This window comes from Hordeum vulgare, chromosome 7H (genome assembly GCF_904849725.1).
Source record: "Hordeum vulgare subsp. vulgare chromosome 7H, MorexV3_pseudomolecules_assembly, whole genome shotgun sequence".
NCBI classification, from domain to species: domain Eukaryota; kingdom Viridiplantae; phylum Streptophyta; class Magnoliopsida; order Poales; family Poaceae; genus Hordeum; species Hordeum vulgare.
This window is the reverse complement of record NC_058524.1, coordinates 461,940,434-461,948,343: the sequence shown is the minus strand read 5'-3', so window position 1 is coordinate 461,948,343 and position 7,910 is coordinate 461,940,434. Positions and strand designations below refer to the sequence as shown.

The 7,910-nt window shown below is 52.2% G+C and overlaps 1 pseudogene; it reads right to left on the bottom strand.

Moving 5' to 3' along the window:
• Positions 1 to 3,415: 3,415 nt before the first annotated feature.
• On the bottom strand, positions 3,416 to 5,250 carry LOC123409092 (annotated as a pseudogene).
• Between the last annotated feature and the right edge of the window lie 2,660 nt (positions 5,251 to 7,910).

Genomic DNA, 7,910 nt, shown 5'->3' with positions numbered 1-7,910 from the left:
ATATTAGGAAATTCATATCTAGGAGAGCTAGGTCTAACAGGTGTCACAGCAGGTTCAACTTCAATAATTTCATCAGTTTCAGAAGTATCATCAGATTCAGCAGTAACTCTAGCAATTTGTGCATCAGGAAATTCACCCAGTGGCATATCATTATCAAGCAAAGCATCATCATAAGCATCATGGATAGCAGAAGTAGCATCATCAAGCACATGCAACATATCAAAATTACTATTAGGTGGTGGTGTCGCAAATTTACTCATAACAGAAGGTGAATCAAGTGCAGAGCTAGATGGTAGTTCCTTACCTGTCCTCATAGTTGAGGGCAAGGCTTTAGTTTTTGGATCTCTCAGATTCCTCATAGTGATCAACAGATATAAATCCCAAGTGACTCAGGGAAAGCTATGCTCCTCGGCAACGACGCCAGAAAAAGGTCTTGATAACCCACAAGAATAGGGGATCACAACAGTTTTCGAGGGTAGAGTATTCAACCCAAATTTATTGATTCGACACAAAGGGAGCCAAAGAATACTCTCGAGTATTAGCAGTTGAGTTGTCAATTCAACCACACCTGAAAGACTTAGTATTTGTAGCAAAGTTTTAGTAGCAAAGTAGTATGATAGTAACGATAGTGGCGGTAACAGTAGCAGTAGTAATTTGTATAGCAAGTGTGACAGCAGTAGCGGTAAAGTAAATTAACAAGGACCAGTATAGGAAAAGCTCGTAGCCATTGAATCGGTGATGGATAATTATGTTGGATGGCATTCATCATGTAACAGTGCTAACATAGGGTGATATGTAACTAGCTCCAGTTCGTCAATGTAACGTAGGCATGTATTCCGTACTTAGTCATGCGTGCTTATGGAAAAGAACTTGCATGACATCTTTTGTCCTACCCTCCCGTGGCAGCGGGGTCCTAATGGAAACTAAGGGATATTAAGGTCTCCTCTTAATAGAGAACCGGAACAAAGCATTATCACATGGTGAATACATGGGATCCTCATACTATGGTCATCTCCGGGAGTGGTTCTGGCTATTGTCACTCCGGGGTTGCCGGGTCATAACACATAGTAGGTGACTAAAACTTGCAAGATAGGATCAAGACCACACATATATTGATGAAAACATAATAGGTTCAGATCTGAAATCATGGCACTCGGGCCCTAGTGACAAGCATTAAGCATAGCAAAGTAGTAGCAACATCAATCTTAGAACATAGTGGATACTAGGTATCAAACCCCATCAAAACTAGCTCGATTACATGATAGTTCTCATCCAACCCATCACCGTCTAGCAAGCCTACGATAAGATTACTCAGGAATGATGGAGAGCATCATGGAATTGGCGATGGAGGATGGTTGAAGATGACGACGGCGTCGATTTCCCCTCTCCGGAGCCCAGAACGGACTCCAGATCTACCATCCCAAGGAAGAACAGGCGGTGGTGGCGGCTCCGTATCGTGAAACGCGATGAACTCTTCTCTCTGATTTTTTTTCTGGGCGAGAGAGGTTATATAGAGTTGGAGATGAAGTCGGAGGAGCCACGTGGGCCCCACGAGCCTCGCCTGCAGGGCTCGTGGCCCACTGGCAGCGTATCTTGAGTTGATTCTTTCTCTGATATTTTTTATATATTCCATAAAAAATCCTCGTAAGTTTCCAGGTCATTCCGAGAACTTTTATTTCTGCACAAAAACAACATCATGGCAATTCTGCTAAAAACAACGTCAGTCCGGGTTAGTTTCATTCAAATCATGCAAATTAGAGTCCAAAACAAGGGCAAAAGAGTTTGGAAAATTAGATACGTTGGAGACGTATCAGGTCCGACTCTATTTCCTGCGGATTCTCCATGACCGGATCCAGACGACGGTCTTGTACGTTGTCACAGCCCTTTGGCCGGACCGGGCGGCGAGGATTCCCGTCATCCGGGTCGCGGGATGGCTGGAGCACGTCGTGGACCGCTTCGATGCGTGGAAGGTGTCGGCGGCGAGGGGCGGCGCCAGGATCGCGATGACTTTTGTCCTCTCCTGGTACTCAGGTATTAACCGTGGACGAGCTGACTACCATGCGAGCGGCATCGTAGGTGGACCTGATGCAGCGTGACAAGGCCATCGGCCTTCGGGCCAACGAGCTTGCCAGCTACGCATCGCTGGGCACATACCACCGAGAGCTAGATGAGGGCGGTGCGCCCGTCCCCAAGGATGATTTCGGCGTCCCCATTGCCGCCAGCAACGAGGAAGTGGGTTCCAACTCAGAGGAGTCTTAAGGTGATGATGGGGCCGGCGAGGCGGTCGTCGAGGGCGTGGCCGCATCTTGTGTTCAAGGGACGGAGCCTCCTGCTCGTGATGCCGAGGAGGTCCGGACGTCGCCGCCGACTAGAGACGTCGAGGTGCCGCCGAATGGTGATAAGGAGGCCAGCTGGGAGGCGTCGCCGGCCCCCGACGCTTACATGAGCCCGAGGACCCGCCGACTGGGACGGGGAGGTGGCACTATTGGCCGCCCATTGTTTTAATCTTCCTGATTTTCTTACTCGCACTTTTGTTATGGACAAGTCCACCCACTCGGGGTGTAAGTTTATTGTAATGCACTCTCGGCCTTGCGCCGCTATCTTTTAATTATGCACTGTAGTTTTATTTTGACTTGGTTGTTGTGTGTCGGTTCGTTCACTAGTTTTCCTTGCGTTAGTCATTTTCCCATGTGTCCCGCTCCTTTGCCTTTTTTTCTTGCAGGCTAGCCGGCTTGCGGACTGTGGCTGAGCGAGGAGTGGGCTGCCGGAGGCGGGGTGTTGGTACATTTGGCTTTTGCAAGTTGGGTTTTTGAATGAACCGAGTAGAGTGGCCAGGCCCGGCCCGCCCCTTGTCGATATTTTCCATGTGCTCCACCCCTTTGCTTTTGCACCCGCCGGCTGGACAACCAAGTTGTGGTATGTAGCCGACAAGGGTTAGGCCCCCCGAGGAGAAGGTATGGTACTTTGCCGAGCCGGGTGGAACTTGGGTGGTCCGTCAGTCCCCGAGCCGGCTGGGCCGATCCGAGGGCGGTCGGAGAAAAAATGTAATTGAATCATAGGTAGGATGGAAAAGGCAGTCTCCAAGCCCCGCGTGGGGTGCCAGTTGTTCATTGATTTGCTTGAAATAGGGAAGATACATACATACCCTTGTTTAAGTGTAAAACGGGCGGAGGAGTTCCATGTTCCACGGTCGCTCCGTCTCAGAGCCCGAGGCATCCTTCTTGTTCTTTCTTGCCTTGTGAGCATCAATCAGGTAGTAGGCGTTGTTGCCGAGAGCTTTCCTTATGATGAATGGGCCCTCCCATGGGGCGGATAGCTTGTGCTGGCCGGCTGTCCGTTGGATCAGCCGGAGCACTAGATCGCCTTCTCGGAACGAGAGAGGCTTGACCCGCCGGATGTGGTAGCGGCGCAAGCCCTACTCGTAGATGGTTGTTCTAGATAGCGCCGTATCGTGTCCCTCCTCGAGGAGGTTGACGCCGTCTTCTCTGGCTTCTTTAGCCTCGACCTCGGTGTATAGGGTGACCCATGGCGAGTCGAACTCGACGTCGGCAGGGATGGTTGCCTCGGCCACATACACGAGAAAGAATGGGGTGAAACTGGTCGGCCGGTTAGGTGTGGTTCATAGCATCCAGAGCACAGCCAGCAGTTCCTCGACCCAGGCGCCGACCGAGTGCTCGAGCGAGCGAACTAGCCTCGGTTTTAGGTCGGCCAGGATGAGGTTGTTTGCCTGCTCCGCCTGGCCGTTGGACTGCGGGTGGGCCACAGACGCGAGGTCCAGCCGGATTCCTTGCTCGTTTCAGTACCAAGCGAACGCGCCCGTGGCAAAGTTGGTGCCATTGTCGGGGATGACATTGTTGGGGAGGCCGTAGTGGACGGCGATGTCCTTGATGAACGTGACGGCCGTCGGGCCGTCAAGCTTCTTGATTGCCCCAGCCTCGATCCATTTCATGAACTTGTCAATGACCACCAGGAGATGTGTCACGCCGCCTCGGGCGGTTTTGAATGGGCCCACCATGTCCAGGCCCCACACGGCGAAAGGCCTTGTGAGGGGGATGGTTTGCAAGGCTGCGGTCGGCTCGCGGCTGCGGGCTTTGAAGTGCTGGCAGCCGTTGCACTTGTAGACCAGCTCCTTGGCATCTTTTAGGACAGACGACCAGTAGAACCTGTGGCGGAATGCCTTCGCCACCAGGGAACGCGAGGCGGCATGGTGACCGCACTCGCCCTGGTGGATGTCAAGGAGGATCCCACGGCCCTTGTCCGCCTCGACGCAGTGCTGGAATACCCCAGACAATCTGCGCTTGATGTGCTCGTTGTTTATGATGTTGTAGGCGACGAAGCGCCTTTGGATTTGTCGGGCCTCGACTTCGTTGGCAGGCAGGGTGCCATTCTCGATGTATTCGAGGATATGTTGTGCCCAGGAAGGGGCCATGACCACCGTTAGCACAGCCACCGCGATTGGGTTTGTTGGGGCGGGCGCGGCACATGGCTAGACGGCTGCCGCAGTCCCCGAGTCGGGTGGGAGGGACCAAGAGGGAGGGACGACAGCCCCCGGACCGGCTGGAGTAGTCGGCAGGCCCGTTGGAGTCGCAGTCGGCGGGGTGGCGGTAGTCCCTGAGTCGGCGCCAGCAGCCCCCGGGACTGGCGGAGCAGCCCCCGAGTCGGTCGGGATGAAGATGGACTCGGATTCTGGAGATGGCGTGATGGAGGGCTTGCGCAGGTGCTCCAAGGATACACCGGCTGGGATGGATTGTCGGGTGGGGCCGATCTTTGCAAGTGTATTGGCGGCCTCGTTGCCGACTCAAAGGATGTGGTTGAACTCGCAACCTTCGAAACCGTCCGTGAGCTGTCGGACCAGAAAATGGCAGTTGGCCATGTTTGCATCTCTGGCGCCCCATTCACGAATGACTTGCTGCACCACTAGGTCGGAGTCGCCGAAGCAAAGGACACGTCGGATGCCAATTTCCCTGGCTAGCCGGAGGCCGTGGGTGAGCGCTTCATACTCCGCCACATTGTTTGACGTGGTGAAGTGGATCTGCAGGACGTACTACAGACGGTCCCCCTTGGGGGAGGAGAGAACGATGCCGGCTCCGAGGCTGGTACGCTCTTCGAGCCGTCGAAGTGCATGCGCCAATGGGTGGAGTCGGGAGGCGACGACAGGTACTCCATTTCTGCCCAATCGACGAGGAAGTCCGCCAAGGCATGAGACTTGACGGTGGTGTGGGACTTGTAGGCGATGTGGCGGTCGGCCATCTAGAGGGCCCACTGATTCGGCCAGCCGCATCCCGGTTGCCCATGATCTCCCCAAGGGGAGCGGTGCTCACCACCGTGATCGGGTGTTCCTGGAAGTAGGGCTTGAGCTTTCGGGCCGCCATGAACATGTCGTAGCACATCTTCTGGTAGTGCAGGTAATTTTGCTTGGAGGCGGACAAGACCTCGCTCACATCATAGACCGGTCGTTGGACCGGCTGGGTTCAACCCAGCTCCGAGCGCTCGACGACCATGACGATGCTGACTATGCGGTTGGTCCCGCGATGTGGAGCAGCATCGGTTCTTTGTCTATCGGTGCGGACAACACTGGTGCGGTGGTCAGTGCACGCTTGAGGTCACGCGGGGCCTCCTCTGCCTCGTCGCTCCAGACGAAGCCGTCTTCCTTTTTGAGCACGCGTGTCGGGACCCCGATCCTAAGCCATAGGAATCCAGCCTGTAACACATCGCATCCCTTTGTGGTCTCACGCACGGTTAACTCCACGGCTGCAGCCTTACCTTAGCCGGGACCGTTTGCGACTTTTGACTCACGTATGCGAAGGTGTGGCTAGCAATCCAATGTCAAAGAACCCGGATCGACATGTCTAGTCATAAACCAAAGTGACAGTACCGCACAAGGACAGGCATACATGACCCAACAAAGCAGGTGTCGGTCATCAGCGAATGTAGACGAGTCGTAGCAAGCTACAAGGACTCCATTACATCGCGTGACATTTCCCCAAAAGGGACAGACACAACAGCTAAGAAGGACACATGCCGGTCAACCATTGTGTCCGGAGCAGTAGCGAACTACCAAGGCTCGTTGGATCACGAAGGGGCATTTCCTTGTAAGGAGTGCTACTAAAGTTCACGACTAAGTAATCGAACCCCATACATATCAAGTACGACACACGTACGCATGGCATACCGATATGTATAGATACATCGATGGCATCACAACATAACCATAAACATACAACCTTTATTTAAGAGGCTCGGAAGAGCCACACACATAATATTACACATTAAGGGTCTCACGACCCATAATAGCAATCATACAATTACAAGCCAGCGGAAGAGTTATAAACTGTCTGGGTACAGACAGGGCAACTAGAAGGCACATGGCCTGAATATACTACAGAGCCGACGTAGGGCCAGATCGTAGCTGGGACACCAGCTACTCGTCGTCGTCGATGTCTACGAAGAACCCTCCATTAGGGTCATTAGCAACCTCTGCAACATTTATTAAGCAAACATGAGTACGAAGGTACTCAGCAAGACTTTAGGAGAACTAACTACTCATGCAAGGTATCAAAAGGTATTGTGGGGTTTCATGCGGGAAGCCAGCATTTGACTCGTGGCTAGACAACTTGCATTTTGAAATTAGTTTTGACAACTTGATTTCTCGCACACGAGTCCATTAATACCACAACAATACAGTGTCGTGGAATCATTCCGTCTCCATACGGAAATGCCGTCCACGACACTCACGCTTATCTTGACAAATTTTATGAGTAGCCATTGAAGTTATCTATGAACAACATATGTCTCCAAGTAGTCCATATCCGCGGACGCGGCTATTCGAATAGCTCATAACCCTGCAGGGGTGTACTTCGTCACACACGCTTTCGCCACTTATCGCCATGTGCACGTCATGCACCTCGGCAACCTTCAAGCGGAAGCCCAGCGAGGGAGTCGGCCACGACCGTTAACCACACCAGTACCTAGTCCAGGTTTATCGCCTATCTGAGAGTAACCCGTATGGAAGTCCGGCCGAGGTTTCCGCCACGGCCTCAAACGATGTGCGTAGGGTTCCCAAGCCCACCATCTGGGTGCCACTTGGTACACCGTGCCACTGCCTACCGCATCACGGTCCACCTCTCAGGTCAGCACCATGCACGGCCTCCAGCATTACTATAAACACCAGAAACTACTTGCAACTCCTGGACCGAGTACTACGCGATTAATAGGCCGAGCGGGGTCAGATTTCAGGGCCCAGCATGTGGTAGTATCTAGACTTGGATTACATACACGGAACTCAGTTCCTAAGGACGGTTCCAATGAAACAACCCGCCATGTACTCCTACACAGCCTTTCACCGGTACCTTTACCAAATCAAGTTCAACACACAACCTTTGCTCACCGAACACATTCCACATTTCTGTTCATCTCCTAGATGACACACCATACACACCTCTAAGCATAGCAGGCATAGCAGGATAAGGCACATCATAGCTCAAGCAACTACCAGGTATGCTAGGTTGCAAGGTTTGGCTATTTACTGTGACAAGGTTAAGTCATGCAAAGGAAGTGGGTCCAACTATCGTGGCAAAAGCAGTTGAAGCATTTGATCCTAATGCAATAAATAGGTGCAGGAGCAAGAACATGGGATTTGCCGGGATGATCAAAAGGATTGCTTGCCTTGTTGCTCAGAGGAGGAACGATATCCGTCAGACGGATATTCGGTGGAATCCGGGGGTGCGGAGCCTACCGAAAGAATGGCAACATTCAATAACAATCATATGCACTCAAAATGATGCATGAGCATGGCATGAGAATGCAAGGTGATAAGTTATTATTTTCAACATGTATTAGGTTTAGAGTTGATTTGAATCACATTCGAATAGCAATTCAAACGGGGTATTCTCGGATACCGGTTTAATTGA